Source organism: Ovis aries, chromosome 20 (assembly GCF_016772045.2).
Source record: "Ovis aries strain OAR_USU_Benz2616 breed Rambouillet chromosome 20, ARS-UI_Ramb_v3.0, whole genome shotgun sequence".
NCBI lineage: Eukaryota > Metazoa > Chordata > Mammalia > Artiodactyla > Bovidae > Ovis > Ovis aries.
In genome coordinates this window covers 46,155,652-46,180,497 of record NC_056073.1, presented here as the reverse complement: position 1 = coordinate 46,180,497, position 24,846 = coordinate 46,155,652, and the positions used below count along the sequence as shown (strand labels likewise).

The window sequence follows — 24,846 nt, the reverse complement described above, 5'->3', positions numbered from 1 at the left end:
AAAAACAACATTTTCTTCTCTCTGTTTAATTTATATTTCACCTTTGTTTCCATATTTTAATAAGATTTATGCTTATAATTAATATACTTCACAATATGTCTTGTCTGTGGCGCTGATCATTGTAATCCATTCAGAATTTGGGCTTTCAAAGAGTGATTTGAGATTGGATTTTTTTAAAAACTTAATTTGATTGCAATAACTGGGGATATTTTATGAATAAAATTATCACATAATCAAAAAATGTTTTAAATGGGTAACTTTGTTTTAACTTAAATTGACATAAGGGAGTCTGTGAGCTGGCCTAAGATTCATAGCATTTTTTTCTCTGGGAGAATCCCAAGAGGTCAGTTTATAAACAAGTAATTATTGAACACACCCAGGAGGATCTGGATCTTATTCCCAGTTCTGCCATTAAGCAAATTGCTTAATACCCTTGTCTTCATTTGTACAAGGTTGCACTGAGGATAAAGTTAGAGACAATAGATGAAGCCATACCTTAGAAAGCTGGAAGAGTCTGCAATTATAACTTGTCATCATTAATAATAATAGTTATTACGTAATACTCATAAATGCACAATTTACGTGATTATTTTAAACCCTTGGCCAAAATTAGATATTATAAAATATAGCATTTCTTAATTTCATTTCATTCTCATTTAGCTTATAAATTTGTCCAATTGAAATACAATTATTTTCATCAAAATATCCTTTTATCTAGTTGAGATATTTAGAGCAATTTTAAAATTTCAGAATTTAATCTTGCACACTTTAACTCTCTTTTTAATCCTTGCCTAGTTCTTCCTCTACTTTATGGGGACAAATTTCAATGACATTCTGTTTTCAATAATTGCAATTTGAAAAAATAAACCCTTAGAATCTTATATGTATTTGCTTCTGAGTCAGATACATTTCAAAATATATGAGCTACTCTTTGTGTTTAAGAAATTACCTTAAACAGATTGGGTGGGATGATGGAGAAAAAGAGAAGTAAGCAAAGAGTTTGAGTAAAGTGTAGCAGTATGAACCCAGGAACACCAAACTTGTGGTAGGAAATTATGTGATAAACTATCCATTTGTTTTCTAGCTTGGCCAAAAGGAATGTTATAATCTAGGAAATTCTTTTTTTGCAACAAAAAGAAATAAAGTTAAGTAGATGTTTTATATAATATGGGATTTAGGAAATGAGTTTATAACAACTGAGCAAGTATAGAGACCAAAATTGGAATGAGAAGAAAAATAAATGGTGAACCTCATTCTGGAAACGAGCCAAGGTTAGAAGGAGGAATTTCAGATTTGTCAAATTAAGTAACAGTATGTATAGCCAACATGCTGTCTGAGGAGTGGAGATAACCCAGGAAAGAATAAGCGAAGAGCGCTCAGCAGGATCCTTTTGTGTTCTGGCACACTGGTCCTTACAGGGCAGGGTTGCGTTTGGATGACATCACTTTGCTCAGTGAGGACTGTCCAGAGCCCCCTGGTGACATGCGTGTTTAGACACTCAGAGGGTCTGGAGAGAGCCTGTGGCCCTCCCCCCGCACCCTGTCCAAAACTCAATCCTCTTGGAATCAGTTGATTCTGATTATTGACCCCCACGTCCAGGAGTCAATCCTCTTGGAATCAGATGATTCCGATTATTGATTGACTCCGATATGCACTGATTCCAGTATTCTTCTCTGAGGAATGTTCAGCTTCTTAATACCATCTTGGTCTCCAAAAAATGTTACCTAACAAATATTTTTAAGAAAAGGTGAATGTCGATTAACTGCTATCCAAGATGGTCTCAAAACCAGAAAAACAGAATTCAGGTCATTCTGAACAATTTTCCTAGAACCTTTTCTGAGAGAAACTTGAGTTAAGACTTTATTATATTGCCACTACTCATTTTTAACCTGTTTAAAACAAAAACAAAGTGCTGTGTGTACTCATGACCATTATGATTCGTTATTGATTTTGGAGCCATAGGAAAATCTGTTGCCAAGTTAAACTAATTTTATGCAAGTTGTGAAAACATCCATCAAACAGAAATTGATTCTAATGGAAACACCCAGTGGCCAAAAGCAGAGAAGAGATCTTTCAGATTTTAGAGATGAGAATGTAATGGAATCAGGGTGATATATGGTTTGTTGTATTTGAGTCACCATATGCAAGGTAAGCTGTCTATTCTATACATCAAGGTAAACTTCTGGGACACACATTTTCCTTAGGAACAAACTTGCTGCAGGCAGATTCTTCACCATCTGAGCCACCAAGGATGTTCATGTGTACACACACACACACACACACACACACACACACACGTGTATGGGCACACATACATATGTGTATATATGCCTCCCCAATAAAGTGAAAGTCACTCAGTCATGTCCAACTCTTTGTGATCCCATGGACTGTAGCCCACCACGCTCTTCTGCCCACCTGATTTCCCAGGCAAGAGTACTGGAGTGGACTACCATTTCCTTTCCCAGGGGATCTTCTAGACCCAGCGATCAAACCCAGGTCTACCTGCCTCAGTGGCAGACTCTTTATCATCTGAGCCACTGGGAAGCTCAGTAAAAGTTTCAGTAGTGAGCTCTAGTACTGTGCCCATCAACTTACTCAGCTTTGTACTACTTGAGAAAATTAATAAAAATATAGTTTCAAAATGTGAAGAAGTAGGAATTTATAGATGTATTTTCCCAAGAGCTTGTCAATTATTCATAAGCCCCAGTAGGCAGTTTTTTAAAATGTGTATGAAAGCCAGCCTAAGTATATAAGACTTCAGCTTATTTGCTTAGAATTTGCTGAGCACGGCCCTTGCACTGATCAGCCAGCTAAAAGCAGAGCAGAAGAGTGTGTGTAATGTGGTAATGTCAGTGGCAAATAGGAGTCTTATGTTGGGAAAGCAGAGAAATAGAAAGACTTGAGAAAGATCAGAAGGGAAAGACTGGACTTAGGTGAACAAGGGAGAAGACGCAGTCACGATGGCTGCGCGTCCAGCTTGGGCGCATGGCAGTGAGTTTTGCTACTATTTCCAAAAGAAGGGAACACAAGTCGGGGAGCAGGTTTAGGGAGAAGGATGGTGACCCCAGTTCTCAGCTGCTGAGTTTGAGGGGTTCACGGGGTGCAGCAGAGATTTCTAGCTGGCTAGTTGACAAGCTGGGCTGAAACTCTGAAGGAAGATAAGACCTGGAGTAGAATACGTGGGCTTCAGCAACTAGCTGCTGGTAAACAGAGTCTGGGGAATGGTCACGTCACTCGAGGAGAGTATTTGGAGTAAGAGAGGAAGCCACAGGAGAAGACCCCAGGAACACCAAGACCTCAGGGACTGACAGCAGAACAAGAACCCTCAAAAGACACCGAGACAGTCAGGGGCTGGAGAAGAGAAAGACCAAGTCAGTTCGGTTCAGTTCGGTCTCTCAGTCGTGTCCGACTCTTTGCGACCCCATGAGTCGCAGCACGCCAGGCCTCCCTGTCCATCACCATCTCCCGGAGTTCACTCAGACTCACGTCCATTGAGTCAGTGATGCCATCCAGCCATCTCATCCTCTGTCATCCCCTTCTCCTCCTGCCCCCCATCCCTCCCAGCATCAGAGTCTTTTCCAATGAGTCAACTCTTCGCATGAGGTGGCCCAAGTACTGGAGTTTCAGCTTGAGCATCATTCCTTCCAAAGAAATCCCAGGGCTGATCTCCTTCAGAATGGACTGGTTGGATCTCCTTGCAGTCCAAGGGACTCTCAAGGGTCTTCTCCAACACCACAGTTCAAAAGCATCAATTCTTTGGCACTCAGCTTTCTTCACAGTCCAACTCTCATAGACCAAAAATAGATTATCAAAGAACAAGACCTGTAATAGTTTGGATTTTAGAAAACAGAATGCCAAATAAGATAGCACAGAGAATAAAATATTCTTGACCCAAAAGCACCATTGGTGTGTGTTGTTTTTCCTGTGTATCAGGGATGTGTAAAAAGCCTTGCTTGGTAGATCTGAACCACTATTTGTCATATTTCTTAGAGCCACAACACAGAGAATAGATCATTGATTCATTTATTTTTGAATAAACCACAATTGACCACCTCTGACTGAGTAAGGCCTTTGAGGCTTTGTTAAGCTCAATGATGTCAAGGTAGCACATGAAATTATAGAACGTACAGTACCGAGAGCAGTTAAAAGTTTGAATGACCCTTAATAACAATCAGTGTCTACAGAATAATAGCTTAAACACTGTGAGCTGTGTCTTCAAAAAGATGAGATGAACTTTGTTTTTCCATATCTGTTAATTTCTTTAAAGCAAGTGACTGCAGAGAAGACGGTTGGTTGATCTTGCACTTTAATGGGGAGTGTTTTTTTATATAAGAAGATGGAGCTTTACTTCTACTTGTAAATATTTCATATTGTAGGTAATCATGATACTCCGTGTTTTCCAATTTTAGATTTTAGATCCATAAAGATTAGAGTCTATGACATTGAGGAATTATAAGAGCCTCCAGGGATGTTTCAGATATAAGAAAGTGCAGTGAACCTGTCCGTATAACTGATCACATGTCAAAGTGGCTACTTATTCAGAAATCAATGCCACACACAGATACAGTGACATAGCTTTTGATGAGAAGGGGATGGGGTAAAAGATGTATGGCATTTAGTTTTGAAGTCTATCTATGATGAATAAAATGGACACTCCAATATGCTACATTTAGAGAGAGGAAGCATGAGTCATAGTCCCTATTATACTAAATGGTTCATTTGCATAGAGAAGTAAATACATCAATGGCGGCGGGGGTGGGGGTAAAAATTCTGCTGGCTCAGTGGTAAGGATTCTGCCTGCCAATGCGGGAGATCCAGGTTCGATCTCTGGGGCAGGAAGAACCCCTGAGAAGGGAATTGGCAACCTACTCCAGTTTTCTTGCCTGGGAAATCCCATGGACAAAAGAGCCTGGCAGGTTACTGTCCATGGGGTTGCAAAACCACCACCACCGTCAGTGTAGTGAAAGGCTATAGTAAAAATGAACAATTGCTTCAAAGTCTTTACACCAATATTACACTCAGATAAAGTCAAGCTATCCGAATTTTTGCAAAAAGGCATCTGGATGGAATGCCCTTAGTTTTAACCAGATGAGTCTACTGATAGCCTAATAAAGCAATAACTAGCATGCTCTAGTGCCCAACCTTGTCAATCTTCAATGCATTTCAATCCCCTTTACTCTCCCCATTATTTTCAATCAATTCTAGCTTCCAAAGTTTTTTCTACTATACTTACTGGAATCTTAGTGCAGTTTTAAAATAATTTTATCCATCATATTTTACATTGAGTCCATGTAACCAAACTTCCAATCATAGATGTCTCTCACTTTGCGTTACAAATGTGCTTCTGAGAAGTAATAAATTTAATGATATTTTAAATGCGTTCTGGAAACTAATTATTTGAAAGCACATTGGGGTGAATTCTTTTGTAATGCAAATGTTATGTAAGCTTGTGCTGCTATGAATTGGATTTTATTAAAACAGTATTCTAAGTACTAGCACTGATGAGAGAAATAATTCACACTAGACTACAAATGTTCAATGAATATAATTGAAGTATAGAGTATTTAAATAGCAAAAAGATATTTTCACCTTCAAAAGATGTTTAAACACCTGCTTGTGTTTTTTAAAAATAAGCTTAAAGTCATGTTCAGGTCTATACCCATCCTTCCTGACTTTAAAAATCTGTCTTTCTAGTTGGACTTATATAGAGTTTGGTTGAAACCCAAGTAACAATTTACAGTCCTAAGAACTTTTTTTTAGAAGGACTTCTTTTCATGCATGGCAACATATAAAATAAACCCACACATCAACCTCTGAGATGGCGCTGAAAGGAATCCTTAAAGATCATTCTCCTTGTAACTATTATTTAATCTCCATTTTGTTGACTAAATTTATCTTTTTGTGGCAACTAGATTGCAAAATACTTTAAAAAGTAACCAGAATCACTTTTCAGAACTTTGTTTACTAAAAGACCAAAGATTGTTAACTAAGCTGCATACCACTACAGCGAAGGATACTTCATTTAAGGAAGATGGCTTTAAAACCCTCTGTCTTTATACCCATCCGTGTTTATACCAGTAACATGGAAGAGAAAGGAACAAACTAAGGGATCGTAATTGCAACCTAAGGGATCGTTTCATTTGCAGGTTTTAAAAAAAAATTTCTTTCTAGAGGAGAATATATCAATCCACCTAACATATTTCTTTCTACCCTGTATTTATTTGATGCATGAAGTGTATAGTGATGAACGTGGCCTTGGTATCTACCTTCAGAGGGCATATAGTCAGTCTACTGAGAAAAAGAAAGCCTGCATGTAAACAGCAAAGTATTGCTGTGATTACGGGATATAGACAGAGTGCCAGAGAAGGGGGAAATTATCTCCAGCTGGAGGAAAGAGGAAAGCATTCCCACATCCATGGACGAATTCCAAGTCTTCTCAGTGAAAAATATCCTGTGGCAAAGGGTCCAGAAATGCAGGCAAGGGTCCTCTGGAGAGTGCAGGTAGCTCTATTTCTTTAGATTAGAGACTTGTGTGGATGGAGGGAAAGTCAGATTACGTAAGACCTTGAATGCCAAGCTGAACAAAATGAACAATTTTCTTTGCAAAGTCCTGTATAGTCAAAGCTATGGTTTTTCCAGTAGAAATGTGAGAGTTGGACCATAAAGAAGGCTGAGTGCCCAAGAATTGATGTCTTAGAATGTAGTACTGGAGAAGACTCTCGAGAGTCCCTTGGACTGCAAGAAGATCAAACTTGTCAGTCCTAAAGGAAAGCAACTCTGAATATTCGTTGGAAGGACTGATGCTGAAGCTGAAGCTCCAATACTTTGGCCACCTGCTATGAAGAGCCAACTCATTGGAAAAGACCCTGATGCTGGGAAAGATTGAAGGCAGGAGGAGAAGGGGATGACAGACGATGAGATGATTAGATAGCATCACCAACTCAATGGACATGAATTTGAGCAAACTCTGAGAAGGACTGGGAAGCCTGACATTCTGCAGTCCATGGGGTCGCAAGGAGTCAGATGCAAGTTAGCAACTGAATGACAGGTAGTAATAGGAGATTTTGGAACAGGAGAGGATTATGGTAAAACGTACGGTTCAAGAATATTAGTCCTCTGCTGTTGTATAACATGGATGGAGAAGGGAGAAAGGATGTTCAGAGCGTGAATGCAGACAGAGGATGTCACAGTCATTAAAGGGTGAGCATATGCGACCGAATGAGGCCAGACAGCTCAGCGCAGGAAAACCATCCCGAGAATCAGATGTGTTAAACTGTCAGGAGGGATGGAGCCTGTTATGGGGATGGTGGAGGGAGAAGGCATTTAAGTATTCATCTCCACGCCTGGGAGAGTGAAGGTAGCATCGAATTAATAGAAATGGGAAAAACAGACCCAGAAACAGGCTTGGGAATAAAATAGTAATCTTGGATTACATGCCTTACACAATGTTCGATGTCAGTGTTTCAGACTTTCTGCAAAAGAGTGATTTCCACAATTTATTAGCCAAGCATTTGCATATTCAGATACTGTTTTCTTTCTAAATTAATATAAGGATTTCATTAATTTACTAAATTACATTGCTGGAATATGGCAATTCCCTAATATTTGGAACTAATATTAGTTCCTTCATGGATGTTTGCCGCTACTCAATGCCTCAGCTCCTAGCAACTAACCTCTTTAATTAGGGAAAATAATGAAATGAGTGTAGATCACATTCTGCTTTTGGAAACTCAGTCATCTATGTGATGTCAGCCTTCATTTTAGAGTTTTTTGAAAAATGTGTGTAAGAAGTACACGGAGTTAGTTTATGATCTGTGTGTGTTGATGGAGATACTGTCATCCCTTGGCAGCCTTGTGGGATTGGTTCTAGGACCCTGAAAAAAAAGGTGAAAGTGCTGGTCGTGTCCTGACTCCACTCCTTGCGACTCCATGCACTGTAGCCCACCAGACTCCTCTGTCCATGGAATTCTCCAGGCAGGAATACCGGCGTGAGCAGCCATTCCCTACAGGGGGTCTTCTAGACCTAGGGATGGAACCCGTGTCTCCTGCACTGAAGGCAGATCTTTCACTGTCAGAGCCACCAGGGACCCTCCCTGATACCAAAATTAACGATGCCAAAGTTCCTTATATAAAATGGTGTAGGATTTGCATTTAACCTAAGCACATCCTCCTATGTACTTTAAATTATCTATAGATTACCTATAATACCATATGCAATGTAAGTACTCCGTATGTACTTTCCTGCACATGGCAAATTTCAAGTTTTGCCTTTTGGAACTTTCTGGAATTTTGTCTGGATATTTTCAATACACAGTTTATTGGCTCTATAGATGTAGAACTCACAGAGAGTTGACTGTATTTCTTTAGAACATGACCTCCAAAGTTTTTTTGCAAAAGGCTTGATTTTTATTTCTCTGAATTTTTTGATAAGTAAAAAATAGATTATAAGATTAAAGGTATTGATTATGAATGTAATCTTTGTATACAGAATTATCTATACTTTCCTGATCGTTAATGCTTTTGTGGTAAGTCTAAAATTAGTCCTGAATTTGCATGTTACTGTGTACAAAATAGGAAAGAAAATAGTGTATATCCAATATTTAGCAGAAATTCCAAGGAGCTATCTATAAATGTTGGTTAAATGTACTTTTAAGAGCAAAATAATATTTTTAAAGACTGTTGTGAATAACTCCAGCACAATTAGGTAAGTCAGAAGTGTTGGGATTATGTTTATTCAGTTAAATCAACTAAAATGTAGATCAGTCATTACCAATCTTGAGAGACTTTTCTGTATCTTCTTTTACTTTACATTTCCTCTTAACCTTCCATTTTTTACTATCCTTTTTAATTTAGTGATTATGTTTTGACATCAAATGACCAGATTCCAACACTGACCCCTTTGCAGAAAACAGATGCAAATTATAAGGCTTTTCCCAACCTCATTCTTGATCAATAGATAACGAAGTACTGCTCAGAGGGTCTACTTGAAACCATTTGAAAAAACTCCCCAAATCACGTGACTGACATTTATAGGATTTTCTAACTAGTCCTGCAGTGTCAAGATGGTGCCATGTGCACAGTGTGTTTTATGAGAACTGATTCAAATCCCCTTTGTGATACAGTTGGGCTTGAAACACCATTGTATTAATAATTTCTGAGAAAAATACAGTATGTCACAATTCACTCCATAAAGAGCATGTGGGAACATGGACTATTTTACAAGAAACCTTTGGAAATCAGGGAATCTTAGATTAATGCTGTATTATAATTAAGAGGGGAAAACCCATGTGCTTATTAATTTTTGTAGTAGAAGTACCAAAAAATGAAAAACAAGAATACCCACAAAACCTCCCTCAACCCGAAAAGCTTAGGACTGTCTATGGAACCCAATATGTTCTGTAGATAATGTATTTCATTGCTGAATGCAGTTGATCTTACCGAGAATAATTCAATGAATATAATGCCATTTTTCTACTGTTTCAATTATATTTTAATACTGGAAGAAATGTGTGAGACTTAGTCAATTCTACCATGATTAAAACTTAATTCCATTTATTAATAGCCATTGTATTCTATTAAATCTGGTAGAAAAGATTTATACTGCCATTTATTTCCATTCTTAATCATTAGAATGAAAGAGAGCTTATCAGTGTGCTTCTTAAAATATGCTTGGATTATGAATTAAATATAAAACTGTAGCTGAAAAAAACAGGAAGGTGTTTTAAAATGAACAAAAAAGAAAATCTTAAAGCGGCAATGGTCTGAGGTTGGACTGTTTCACCCTCGCTTCCTTCTCTTCCCTCGCCTCCTTCTCCCCCTTCTCGTCTCCCTCCACTTCCGTCCATCCCTTCCTTCCCTCTCCTCCTTCTTCTTCCTCTTCTCTTCCTTCCTCTCTCCCACTTCACTCTTCCTCCCTCCCTGAAAATAATTCCAAACTTTGTCAGAGGTGCTATAGTACATTCTGGAAGTAATACATATAATGCTATTTAGCTATTACTTAAGCAAATACACACAAATAATTGCGCTTAGATTCATCCTGAAGGAGAAAAGCATGGTGTTACTGCATGTACAGTTTAAAAATTTGAACCTTTCATTTTGAGATACTTGAAGCTTCACGTGCAGTGTAAGATGTCATATAGACATCCCGTGTACCGTTTACCGTGTTTCCCCCGATGGAAACATCTTACAGCGCTCTAGCTGACCTCACAGCTGGCGTGTGGACACTGACAGTCAAGACAGAGGACATTTCCATCGGCACAGAGATTCCCTGGTACACTTTCTTTACCCCTCCCCATTTCCTCCCCACTCTGATTCCCTCCTTAATTCCTGGCAGCCTTTAATAATGTGATAATACATTGTGATATGATGTAAACATTGAAAATTATAAAGGCTATTCTTTTAGATTCAGTCTATTCTTTCTGCAGCCACCTGCCTGCAGTGCAGGAGATGTGGGTTCAAATCCGGACCAAGGAAGTTCCTCTGGAGAAGGAAATGGCAACCCACTCCGGTATTCTTGCCTGGGAACTCCCATGGACAGAGGAGACAGGCTGCAGTCCATGGGGTCGCAAAGGGTCAGGCGTTACTTAGCACCTAAACCACCACTGTTTCCTTCCTATCTTGACTCCCTCCTCAATTCCAGGCAACTATTAATAATGTGATAATATATAAATATTTAAAATTATACAGACTATACTTTTAGAGCCATTTTAGGTTCACAACAAAATGAAGAGGAAGGTGCAGAGATTTCCCATACACTCCTCGCCCCAAACATGCATGGCCTCCTCCACTGTCAATATTCCCACCACAGTGGTGCGTTTGTTACAATTTGTGAACCCAAGTTGCTGTGTCATATTCAAAGCCCATAGATTACATTTTAGGTCTCTGTTGGTATTCTGAATTCTGTGTGTTGGTTGCTCAGTTGTGTCCAACTCTTTACAACCCTGTGGACGGTAGCCTGCCAAGCTCCTCTGTCCGTGGAATTTTCCAGGCAAGAATGCTGGAGTGGGATGCCATTTCCTTCTCTAGAGGATTTTCCTGACCCATGGATCGAACCCGAGTCTCCTGCATAGCAGGCTGATTCTTTACCATCTGTGCCCCCAGGGGAGCCCGTATATTCCATGGATTTAGACAAATGTACGATGACATGCACGCATCATTAATGAATTATACAGAGCGTTTTTCAATGCTCTAAAAATCCCCTGTGCTGTACCTATGCCTGCTAAAGGACACTCTTGGTTTCTTCTAAGTTTTGGCAATTATGTGTAAAGCTACGAGTGATGTTTGTGTGTAGGTTTCTGTGTGACACGACTTTTCAACACTTTGGAGCTTGATCGCTGGGTCACATGGCAAGAGTCTGCTTAGTTTTGTGAGAACCTCCCAAAGTGTCCCGCCAGCCACCTGTGATGGACAGCAGAGGATGAGAAACTGTGGACTGGACCAGTGGATCAGCTAGCCCCCAGCTGACGGCCACTGGCCACAGAAATGTTAGGGAACCCAGCTGAGCAAAGAGAAACTGTCCAGCTGAGCCCAGGACAAATTGCTTAATCTTAGAATTTTGAGTTGAATGATGATTATTTTATAATGTGTAAGTTTTGGAGGTTTGCTGGTTAAGCAGCCAACCTATTTGTAGTCTTTTTTGTTTGTTTTTTTTTGTTTCTTTTTTTTAAAAAAGATTTATTTAATTGGAGGCTAATTACAATATTGTGGTGGTTTTTGCCATACATTGACATGAATCAGCCATGGGTCCCCCATCCTGAACCACTCTCCCACCTCCCTCCCGATCCCATCCCATCCCTCAGGATCATCCCAGTGCACCGGCCCTGAGCACCCTGTATCATGCATCAAACCTGGACGGATGATCTGTTTCACATATGAAAATATACATGTTTCAATGCTATTCTCTCAAATCACCCCATAGTCTTTGGACTTAAGGTGCAAGGGTCTGAACTAGGAGGATGGTGAGAAAAGTCAAATGGAAGGAGCTGATATAAAAGTCATTTCATGTAAAAGAGGAAAATAGAGCCTGTATGAAAATAGCTTCCATTTGGTGCCACATCTGTGCCCATGCTATATGCTTTATCTCGTTTAATCTTCAAAGGACCCCTATATAGCTATCATTTCCTGCTCTCCTGTATATAAAAGACCGAGCTTTGGGGAAATTAAATAACTTGCCCAGGTTTATGTTTCATTGGAATTCAGATCGGGTCTGAATCGGAAGCCCTCGCTCTTTTTCCCACGTCATAACCAGAGGAATAGTAAAAATTTCATCAGCAATTTCCAGCCTTGCTCAATCTTTTCCTGCACTGCAGGGCCAGTGTCCCTGAGTTTTAACCAGAGGTCTAGGCAGCTCTAGACTGCTGAAGTTGGAAGTTCATTAAAGGCTATTCTGATTTTTTTAGGTCAGAGGGCTGCGTAGAACGTGGTTGCAGCCGTTAGCCAATGGGGAGATGGCGGCTGTAACTATTTTGTGACAAGAAAAGGCAAACCTCTCATTCTGGAGTAAAAAAAAAGACTCCTGTGAGGGTGGCTGGGGGCTGGCAAGAAAGAAATGAGAGAAAGAAAGCCTGTAGGGTCAGTATTTACGGAAGAAATACTGAATCCTCCAAATTTAACCAGCTTTTTTGCACTGTTTTCAACTTATTCATAAATATGCTCACATCTGAACTGCACACCGTAGGGAGACCTTGTCTACCAGGCCAGCTCTGAGTAGTCCAGGACATCAGGCTGAAGAATAACAGCTAATCCAATCACACCCACGGCCCCCATGCTTCGCAAATATATACAAATAACGTTGGCAGGATCAACACTAAATGAACTATGGGGAGAAATAAAAACAGGACATTTGTAAATGTCACGTATCTATTCTTCAGTCAGAAGAGATCCTCTACCCATTTGAGTTTAAATGACATATTTGTCTTTTACGATAGGGGAATATATCCGTTTCCATTGTGTCACTTCATAGGCACAAAAAAGAAAAAGACCGCAAGAAAACAAAAGTCACCTAAAAGCGTAAGAGTTTGTTTTTCTCTTTAAAAATCAATCAGAATGAATAGCTTCCTTGCAGTCAGCAGGTACCCGGGCTCTTTCTGTCTTCCTGTGTTGTGACTTCAGCTTGTGGTTTCAATTCTCAAGGTTATTTCACAGTGGCTGCTGGAAATCCAGCGATCGTGTCCACATTGGAGATATCTGGAAGGAAGAGGAGAGACGTGTAATGCAAAACAAAAAACGAACATTCAAAAACCCACATCCAGAGTCACCTCTGTTTTTTAAGGAGACTTTTCGGGAGTTCCGTGGAACCTGCAGAAGGGCCAGGTCACCTAAGCTGTGGACCAGGAGCTGGTCATTTGTTCACATCTAGCTGCAGGCTGTAAAACGGAGGCAAAGCCTGCACTGTTCAGTCACTAAGGAAAAAGAGAAAATGGTTCTTGAGGGACAACAAACTTCTCTGACAATAAGGATGTAAGTGATTAATGTTAATACATGAAAAATTTCTCAGAATTTGTTATTAAATATTTATCCTTTCTTAGAACCAGAAACAGTCACATGTACTGATTGGTTTAATGCTTTGTTAATAGCATGTATATGATGAATACAGTTTAAAAATAAATGCAGTTTTGCATTTCAAACTTCATCTAGGTTCTGCATGTTCTGATTTGGCTTTCCGCAAAAATAACACTGGCTCTTGGGCTTTAACAGTTCACTTTCTGTTAAATGTAGCATATGATGTTTCAATATTAGAAGCTGACAGAAAAATATATAAAGCTTTTGTGTGTTTGTGGTTTGCGTCTATATAAATGAAGAATATATTTTTGCACTGGTTACTGGCCATTGTTAAAGCAATTGAATTATTGCCATTATCCATCATGTAACAGATTTGGATTTCTAGGAGAGAAATTAAAATACAAACAATCAGACAACAAATAAGTATGAATTCAAAAATATCCAATGAGAAAAAATCAAATCTACAAAAAGAAAGATCGTAATCGCCTGATTGTTATGAACCATCTGAATATAGTTTTCAAGATATTGTTCACTCTGAATAGAGAAAAAATGACTCCCACTGGATAAGAAAAAAAAAGCAGTAAGATCTAAATCTTAATCAAATGTTATTCAGACCTCTGTATCTAGGGGCTGGCTTTACAGGAACATTCAGAAAGTTGAGTGTGTGTTTCCAGGTCTCAAATGTTGCTTTAAAGACCTCATGTGGAATACAATTGCATTCAATAATTTCACACTGTGTAACTAGAAGTTCAAAGCCAGTAACAAGTATTTTTGTCCTCTTTTGAAATAAAGAATAATATCTTCATCGACTGACAAAAGGGATTCTTAGGAGCAGGGACTATGCCTTTAGGCTCTAGGACGATGACTTTTTAGTGTCTAAATGCAAACTTTAGTTGAATTACGGCTCTAATTGATGGGACTTGAAAATCAGAGCACCCACAGGCCACGTTGCTACATAGAACATCGTCATTTTCTTCCACATTGAATTAATTTTCAATCAACATTGTTTAAAAAAATGAGCAAGAGGAGAAACTGGCTACCAATACTCTAATGCTATTTCAAATCCCAAAGCACAAAGATTAATTAAGAACCAATTAATACAGAGGGTATACGTCAAAAGCAGATAAAGGAGAGATGATGAGGTCAAAGTAAAAGTCGTTTTTGTTTTCTTTTTCTGAAGCTTAGATATAGCATAACTATAAAATAGAGGAGAAAATAAAACTGCTGTTTGGATCATTTTTAAGAAATACACATATAAATTATCTTTGATGTTACTTACTCATAAGTTCATCACAAAAGAGGAAGGCGTCAGAGGCATTCAAAAAGCTCCGCTCGTCATTTCTCAGGAGTAAGATAAGCGGATAAGGGTGGAGGCCTTAGCGTGAAGCTAAAAGTAGTGAAAGTGTTACTCGCTCAGTCGTGTCTGACTCTTTGCAACCCGTGGACTGTAGCCCACCAGGCTTTTATGTCCATGGAATTCTCCAGGCAAGAGTACTGGAATGGGTTGTCATTTCCTCCTCCAGGGGATCTTCCCAACCCAGGGAGTGAACCCAAGTCTCCTGGGTTCAAATTCTGGCCTATTTGTATCATTGTGAGCAAGTATCTTCTTTGTATTTTGCATGATGTGATTTTAAGTATTCTTCCACACAGAGTCTTTGTGAGAAACGTATGAGAAATTACATGTGAGATACATAGAAAAGAATCTGGATACAGCAAAACCTAATAAATATTCTATTCTTCTTATTCAATTACAAGATATGAGTTAAATGGGAACTATGTAAAGATATTACATGAAACAGAAGCAATTGTACTGCATTTAGAGGGTATAGACTTATTACTATTGTATTGAAATTTTAATTAATTTCAATTTGCCCTACTTGAGGGTAAGTACAAATAATATACTATCCTTGTCATATTTAGACAAACAAATAAGAAAATAGCCAGACAATGTTTTTTAGCAAGTTCACTTTTATATTCACTTATTTATATTACACTTATATATTAAAGGCAAATGTTCACACAAAATTGCAAAACTGAGAAATTGCATCTCAGATAAGAATGTTATTTGTTGTTGCTGTTGTTGTTGTTCAGTTACTAAGTCATATCCTACTCTTTGAGACCTCATGGACTGTAGCATGCCAGGCTCCTCTGTTCCCCATTATAAAATGGAAAATGTACTTGATTACAGAAATGTGTGGTAAAGCAAAGTCATCATTTTCAAAGAAGGAAATGAGAAGGATTTGGAAGAGAATGTATTGAAGTAACCTGGATAGAAATGAGATTGTACTATGTTAAAAGACTGCACAGTTAGTTCAGTTCAGTTCAGTCGCTCAGTCGTGTCCAACTCTTTGCAACCCCATGAATCACAGCACGCCAGGCCTCCCTGTCCATCACCAACTCCTGGAGTCCACCCAAACCCATGTCCATCAAGTCAGTGATGTCATCCAACCATCTCATCCTCTGTCGTCCCCTTCTCCTCCTCCCCGCAATCTTTCCCAGCATCAGGGTCTTTTCCGATGAGTCAACTCTTCGAATCAGGTGGCCAAAGTATTGGAGTTTCAGCTTCAGCATCGGTCCTTCCAATGAACACCCAGGACTGATTTCCTTTAGGATGGACTGGTTGGATCTCCTTGCAGTCCAAGGGACTCTTAAGAGTCTTTTCCAACACCACAGTTCAAAAGTATCAGTTCTTTGGCTCTCAGCTTTTTTTATAGTTCAACTCTCACATCCACACATGACCCTTGGAAAACCATAGCCTTGACTAGATGGACCTTTGTTGGCAAAGTAATGTCTCTGCTTTTTAATAAGCTGTCTAGATTGGTCATAACTTTCCTTCCAAGGAGTAAGCGTCTTTTAATTTCATGGCTGCAATCACCATCTGCAGTGATTTTGGAGCCCAGAAAAATAAGGTCAGCCATTGTTTCCACTGTTTCCCCATCTATTTCCCATGAAGTGATGGGACCAGATGCCATGATCTTCGTTTTCTGAATGTTGAGCTTTAAGCCAACTTTTTCACTCTCCTCTTTCACTTTCATCAAGAGGCTCTATAGCTCTTCTTCACTTTCTACCATAAGGGTGGTGTCAATTGCATATCTGAGGTTATTGATATTTCTCCCAGCAGTCTTGATTCCAACTTGTGCTTTATTCAGCCCAGTGTTTCTCATGATGTACTCTGCATAGAAGTTAAATAAGCAGGGTGACAATATATAGCCTTGACATACTCCTTTTCCTATTTGGAACCAGTCTGTTGTTCCATGTCCAATTCTAACTGTTGCTTCCTGACCTGCATACAGGTTTCTCAAGAGGCAGGTTAGGTGGTCTGGTATTCCCATCTCTTTCAGAATTTTCCACAGTTTATTGTGATCCACACAGTCAAAGGCTTTGGCATAGTCAATAAAGCAGAAGTAGATGTTTTTCTGGAACTCTCTTGCTTTTTCGATGATTCAGCAGATGTTGGCAATTTGATCTCTGGTTCCTCTGCCTCTTCTAAAACCAGTTTGAACATCTGGAAGTTCACGGTTCACAAAGAGTTAAATGTTTAAATATTAGTGGGCTGCAGGAAAGAACTAGTAGAAAATCTATCTTCATGAAAAGAGCATTGGACAAAACACTTTGGGGTCTGAGTTTTTCATTAATTACCTGTTTTTGTGAATAAGTTGGCTCTTGAACCTCAGTTTTCTTATCTGTAAAGCAAGACTATTTTATGTGATAATTTCTAAGGTTTAATATCGCAAGTAGGAAAAAAAAGGACAGAAAACTTGTGTAATTATATCCTTGCTTCTTTTATTTTCTTGAAGGCATGACAGTCTTGCAGATAATCCTTCTAGATTTCACCTTTGTAAACACCCTCTCAAGGGCAGCTAGGCTATTTTATCCACTAAGAGCTTTACAAGTATTAGAGGTGGGCGATAAAGGAGGCTGGGTGCTGACGAATTGATGCTTTTGAACTGCGGTGCTGGGGAAGACTCTTGAGAGTCCTTTGGATTGCAAGGAAAGCAAACCAGTCAATCCTAAGATAAATCAACCTTGAATATTCCTTGGAAGAACTGATGCTGAAGCTCTAATACTTTGGCCACTTGATGTGAAGAGCCAACTTATTGGAAAAGACTCTGATGCTGGGAAAGATGGAGGGCAGGAGGAGAAGGGGGTGGCAGAGGATGAGATGGTTGGGTAGCACCACCAACTCAATGGACATGAGTTTGAGCAAACTCTGGGAGACAGTGAAGGACAGGGAAGCCTGGCATGCTGAAGGCCACGGGGTTGCAAAGAGTTGGACATGACTGAGTGGCTGAACAGCAAAAACAACAGGAGGTGAAGGTGGGAATACTAAAAGGATGCTGAGCGTCAAGACTCGGGGTTTTGAATCACTGCGCAGGTGCCCCGCTTCTGGCTGGTGATGGCCTGGGTCCAGTGTGTAAAGGGGCCCTGGAGCCAGTCATTAGGCAAACCAGACTCATGGCCAGTCTACTTAAGCTCCTGTGGTGTAAAGCCAGGAAGGGCTTTGCTCTCTGTGTTCCTTTGTCTTGGCGGTAAGGTGACGCCTGATTGTACATCATACAATCATACTGCAGTGAAAGCGCACGTCAGCTACATTTCCCTCTGGGTCCCGAGTCTTCAATCCTGTCTTCCTCGTGCCTCGGTGCTGTCCTTCCACATTCTCCCCCTACATCTTCTCCAGTGAAAATCTCGGGGGTAGGTAAAAATAAATTCCCATCCTTGTGTTTTTCTCTCTGTGGGTGGTGTTTGCATGGAAGCAGCATGCCATGCGTTTAGCTGAGGGCATTCTGTCTTCCTGGCACTAGCTGAGTTGTACCAAGAAACTGATTCTGAGTTGAAGCATGGCAGATGACTAGGAGATAACTCAGTAAAGAAGAGATGAAAGAGCACCCTGGACTGAAGAAATACTACAATACCTGCTGGTAGGAAGCTGCATCCAGGCTTGAGAAAGGGAAAATTAGATTACGGGGCAGGAGGCCTGAAGGTGGGAGGAAGACAGATGGAAAGAGAAGTTCCCCAAATAGCCAGGAAATTTTCTTGTGTTGTAGGCCATATAAAAATGGGTGGTCTTCATTCTAAGATTAATGTGGAACTACCGGAGAATTTTAAGCCGTGGAGTTGCATGCTTAAATCTGGCTGTGTTTGCTACATAAATGTGGTGAGTGAGGGTTGGTGAGCGTGGTCACAGCAAGGCCCCCTGACGTGTGATTGTAGTTTTTCAGGAGTCCGATCAAGTAAGTTTGGTCTATAGTTGGGCACTCTGCTGGAGAAAAGATGGATATTTTTGAGAATTACTTAGACGGTAAAGCTGTAGAGGACTAAGTAGACTGGATATTACGAGCGTCACACTTAGTGTTTGCTCGTGCAATGAATTTCAGTCATCCTTGAGCAGCTGGATGGCCTCTCTTTGTTTTTCCTCATCTAGTTATTTGTGTTGCTGGGAGGAATTTCCAGATGTCCTAAAGTCCTACTGAGGATGAAGGGACTATTCGTATGGTCTGTGTATGAGTCCTGCTTTTTGTGACTTAGGGATTTAAACCGCAATTCTTCTGGGGGCAAAACTATCTCAGCGGTGCTGCAGTAGCAGAGGGGAGGATGTCTCAAAGTCAAACGGAGGGGGGAAACTCAGGAAGAGGTAAAAAGACAAAACAAGAAAGTGGGAGAAGGAATTAAGGTTTTCAGTGAATTATAGGGATTACGTGGGGAGTTACCACCATCCAATAATTCTTCATTTTCTGTATTGTCGTATTTAATATGTATTGGAGGGGGTTTTGTTTGTTTTGGCCATGACAGAGAGCACATGAGACCTTCCATGAGTTCCCTGACCAGAGGTCAATCCTGGGACCCTTGCACTGGAAATGCACAGTCTCTTAACCACTGGGTTGCCAGGGAGGTCCTTATTGGTTAGTTATTTTTTTTTAAATCTTGCAGTATTCCTAAGAGTGGTTGAAACCCTGGTTTTCACATCCATTTTGGCTTTTTAACTTACGTTTGCATGCATGTGTGTGAAGTTGCTTCAGTCCTGTCCGACTCTTTGTGACCCCATGGACTGTAAGCCGGCCAGGGTCCTCTGTCCACTGGAATCCCCAGGCAAGAATACTGGAGTGGGTTGCCATGCCCTCCTCCGGGGGATCTTCCCGACCCAGGGATTGAACCTGTGTCTCCTACATCTCTGGCATTGACAGGTGGGTTCTATACCGCCAGTACTCCCTGGGAAGCCCTGACTTATGTTTAGTAACTATTTAATCTCAGCCTACCGTAAAATTAAGCTGCAAAGACTATTTTCTGTAAAGAGAGCTCTCAAAGGTACCTTTAGTTGAGCTTTTTATTATATTTTATTTTGTACTTGGTGTATCATTAATATTAGTGAAGTTGCTTTTCTGACAGTTTAATAACTAGTTATTCTCATGGTGTTTGCTGTCAGAATCCTGACTCTCACAATTGAATGTGACTGTTTTAATTAATTGCTACTAAAAGAAGACAAAGGGGAACTGCAATAATATTAAATTTTAAACTTAATATAAATATATATATATTTATAATAGGTGAATATTATTCTTATGAGTTTTCATGAGGCATAACTAGCGTGCAAGGTAGGAGACTATGTTAGGCTCTGTTTCTCTGTACATATTAGCGTGCTGTGAACAATAGTCATCATATAAAACTTTAATAAATTCGTTATACTCTATGTCTGAGTGATGTTCTGAACGTGTCTGCAATGCAAAAGGACAACCATGTACCCGGAGTCTTTCTCAAGTTTATGTAACGTATTTAATCAGTTAACAAAAATTCTAGCAGATCTCTATTTTTGGCATAGAATTAAGTTTGTACAAATAGTGTTACAAACTTCTTGTTCTTATAGCTCTTATGCATCCGTTCAGTCATATACATTATACATAATAAATCGAAAATCACAGAGCTCCGTCAAATTGGCACAGGTCTATGAAAGCAATGGTATTTGAGTTGGTTAGATTGGATTCAATCTGATGTAAGATGCTGCTTTGTTACCTTGTCTAAAAGTCCGTCCTCTACCGAGTGTCCAGAGTGATCTTCAGAACAGAGAAATCAGATCACCTGATGCCCTGGAGTGAAAACCGCCGATCATTTTAGGATTAATATGATGGAAACAAAAACGCAGCTTCCTTTTCACAGCCTGTCACCCTCCGTGGCCTTCCCCCGTGACTCCTTAGCTGCCCTCATACCAGGCTCCCCTGCCCTCTCTAAGCCCTGACTCCTTAGCTGCCCTCATACCAGGCTCCCCTGCCCTCTCTAAGCCCTGACTCCTTAGCTGCCCTCATACCAGGCTCCCCTGCCCTCTCTAAGCCCTGCCCACTGAGCTTTCCTCCTGCTCCATGAACGTGCCAAGTGTTCATTTGGTCACTCTAGTCCTGGGATAGTTTCTTCCTCGTTCTCTCTGTGATCCCTTCTCATCATTCACATCTTGGTTCAGATGTCACGTCTTCAGAGAGATCTCGGCTGAGCACTCTTTCCAAAGGACCTCAACCCAGCTTCATTACAATTACCCCATCTTCCTGTCTTATAGTCGTTATATCATTTATGCATACCTCTATTTGTCATATTTATTTATGTTTATTTATTTCCTTTGTGTTTTTCCAACTGGATGCAAATTCCAGGAGGGTATGAATATTGTCTATATGTTTTTACTGCTGAATCTCTAGTGCCTGGAATAGCAGGCTCCCAAATAGTTTGGCTAAATCAATGAATGTCAGGAATAAATGAATAAATTTTGAAACTCGATAGATCAGCTTGTCCTGTATTAGTGAATGGCACCTCCTTTCATCCATCGTTGTTCAGTTGCTGTCGAGTCAGACTCTGCGACCCCATGAACTGCAGCATGCCAGGCCTCCCTGTTCCTCACTGTCTCCTGGAGTTTGCCCAAGTTCATGTCCATTGAGTCGGTGATGCCATCCAACCCCCTCATTCTCTGCTGCCCTCTTCCCTTTTGCCTTCAGTCCTTCCCAGCATCAGGTTTTTTCCCAATGAGTCGGCTGTTCACATCATCTGTAAGTAAGTAAAGTCACTCAGTCGTGTCCGACTCTTTGTGACCCCGTGGACTGCAGCCCATCATGCTCCTCAGTTCATGGGATTCTCCAGGCAAGAATACTGGAGTGGGTTGCCATTTCCTTCTCCAGGGTATCTTCCCGACCCAGGGATTGAACCCAGGTCTCCCACTTTGGAGGCAGACGCTTTAACCTCTGAGCCACCAAGGAAGTCATCATCTGTTGCAGAAGTCAAAATCTTGGGGTCACACCTAACTTCTTATTTTTCATTCTCCATAGAATCAGTCTTTATGTTCTGTTCATTCCAAAATAGCTCATAAATCCCTCTACTTTATCTCTAGAATCGTTGTTGTTGATTCTAGAATCTATTGCTGAGATTTCTAACTGGCCATTGTCTCCTGTCTGTCCCAGCTGCAACATCCTCACGTCACCGCAGCCAGAATAAGCTTTCAAATCACAGTGCTGGTTGTGTCTCTTCAATCCTTAAAACACTTCCAACATTAAAACAGTTCCATGCTATGGCCACAGTGTCCTTTTTGCCCATCTGAGCTGCCTGAAGCTATGGACAGATTCTGGGAAGTCATAAAGTTCTGATGGTTTCCCATATGAGGCTTACGGTTTCTCTTACTCTCTATGTGAGGGCTTTCTCTAGTATCCGGGCAGCTCGCGCCATGCTCAGCCACCTGTCTGGAGCAGCTCTCAAACCAGTGGGAATGGCATCCATGGGTGAAGCCCAGCCACCCAGGCTTCCGTGGCCTTCAACCCTGTCCACGTGTGATCTGAGGACTGCTACATAGAATTAAGGCCTATTGCCTGTAGCCAAGTTGTTGTTTAGTTGCTAAGTTGTGTCCAACTCTGCGACCCCGTGGACTGTAGCCCACCAGGCTCCCTGTCCATGGGATTTCCCAGGCAAGAATACTGGAGTGAGTTGTCATTTCCTTCTCTGGGGGAACTTCATGACCCAGGGGTTGAAACTTCGTCTCCTGCTTTGGCAGGTGGGTTCTTTACCACTGAGCCACCAGGGACGTCCGCCTATATCCATAACCAGCTCATTAACAGACCTTTTTCTGGATTCTTCTCCTCCTCACTTGTGCATCCTGAAATCCACTCTTAATTAAACTACCTGCTCTTGGGAAACCACTAACAATGATACATGACTCATAACAGCTCATGGATCTGACCTTTGCATCTCTCCCACCCCTGGTGAGTTTTCCCAGGCAACAACCACTTCCTACCCAAATCAACCTTGTTTTTTGGCCTTACTAATTCATTTTTTAAAATATATAATGTAATGTATTTATTTATTGGCTACTCCTCGAAGCTTGCAGGATCTGAGTTCCCCGACCAGGGATTGAACCCGGTCCCTGGCAGTGATAGCGCCGACTCCTAACCACTGGACCTCCAGGGAATTTCCCAAACTAATTCTTGAGTGTATCATGCTCTTTCTAGCTCTATGAGCCTTTGCCTACTTTTGCCTACACCTTAAATGCTACCTCCATCCTCCAGCTGCTTACCAAGGGCTTTTTTGTTCAAACAGGCATCTCATGAATTCGTGTCCAAATAATTGGAGCCTGAAATGAATTCGTCCTCTTGCAATTCCACACAGAAGTCAAATTATTTTGATTTACTTTTTCACAACCTATTATGGAAATATTGCTAAAATCCTGAGAAGATATACAAGCAGAATATTAACATGCAATAGTTTTAAAAATTTTTAGTATGTTTTTCTTCTTAATGGGCTTTGAATCAACCAGGTGCAAACTATCAACTATTTTCATTTGGAAACTATGGAATATTCAGCTGCTCAGAGAATACATTTATTTGAATAACATGATTTTTAATAAGCTAATATTAAGTTAAATTTTTCTTTTTATAAAAAGTCAAGTCCTTTTTTACGGTAGATTATCACATTATTATTTTTAATATGGCCTTCTTGCCAAAAATGTTCCCCCAAAGTAGTTTGCTAGGTTTTAAAGAAACTTTTAAGTTGTATTAGCAAGAGCCGAAGTGATGATGGAATTAGACCCATGATGTTTTTATTTCATTGCAATACTCTTAGCAAGAAATAGGGCTGATGCTAAGCATATAATTAGGGCATTTGGTATAATCCATGCTTTAACATGATTTGAGATGATAAACGCCAGTTACGGCAAACATGTTACTGCCCCTTTTGCTGTCACTTCCTGCTTTCTCATTAATACCTTGTGTTCCATTTCTTCTACAACATTTTAAATTAGAGAAGATTAATAAAAACCTACAGTTCCTCTAGATGGGTGATATCTATTGATCTGATAACATTTAGAAGAATAAGTGGTCAACATTCACTAGTGACACTACTTACAGAGTATATTCACATAGTTTATACTTCATATAGAGACACGTTTTTATTCACCTCTTTACAACTTAGATCTAAGAAATTTCTGCTTACTGTGCAAAACTCAAAGACACGTTCTACGACCACCCACATTACTCTAGAATACCAGTGTTTCCATGCACCATGCCATTCTCCATCACAATCCATTTTCTTTTTTAAATTTTTTAATTGGCGGATAATTACTTTACAATATTGTGTTGGTTTCGGCCATAGGGATACATACGTTCCCTCCCTCTTGAACATCTCTCCCACCTCCCACCCCTCATACTGGTCAGAATGGCAATCAACCAAAAAAAAAAAAAAAGTACGAACAATAAATTCTGGAGATGGTGTGGAGTGGAGGGAACCCTTTGGCGCTGTTGGTGGGAATGTAGATTGATACCATCAGTACGGTGAGCAGTATGGAGATTCCTTACAAAAACTTGTAATAGAACTACCACATGACCCAACAATCCCACTGCTGGGCATATACTCTGAGAAAACCATAATTGAAAGAGAGGCATGCACCCCAATGTCCACTGCAGCATTATTTACAGTAACTAGAACATGGAAGCAATGTAGATGTCCATCGACAGATGCATGGATAAAGAAGTCATGGTACATATACAATAATACAATCTGTTTTAGACATTGATAATTGTGTCTTTAATGTAGCTCTTCTCCACTGGGCTAACTAAATGAAGATCCAAAGTGCATCTAATTTTTCATCACTATATTCCTAGTTCTTAGCATAACACCTGATGTATAGTATGTACTCAGAAACTATGTTTGGAACTTCCTCCAGGTTGCATCTGTATTTATTTTCCTAGTATGCATAGAACTTCACTGGATAACTTCATTTATTCATATGTCCCTACATTTAACTTTAGCTACACATTTATATATTCTACTGACTTTTACTGAGCTTCTGGTTTGTGCTGATGGATTAGGCCAGGTACTAGTGCTTTAAAATAA

At 40.1% G+C, this 24,846-nt stretch overlaps 1 long non-coding RNA gene across 1 annotated transcript in view; it reads left to right on the top strand.

Annotated features, from left to right (window-relative positions):
- LOC132658314 (uncharacterized) overlaps positions 1 to 13,625 on the top strand; it is a 56,730-nt gene extending 43,105 nt beyond the window's left edge. The window contains exon 6 of the long non-coding RNA XR_009597752.1: positions 13,132 to 13,625. This is a non-coding gene — a long non-coding RNA (uncharacterized LOC132658314). The remainder of the gene's footprint in view (positions 1 to 13,131) is intronic.
- The last annotated feature ends 11,221 nt before the right edge of the window (positions 13,626 to 24,846 follow it).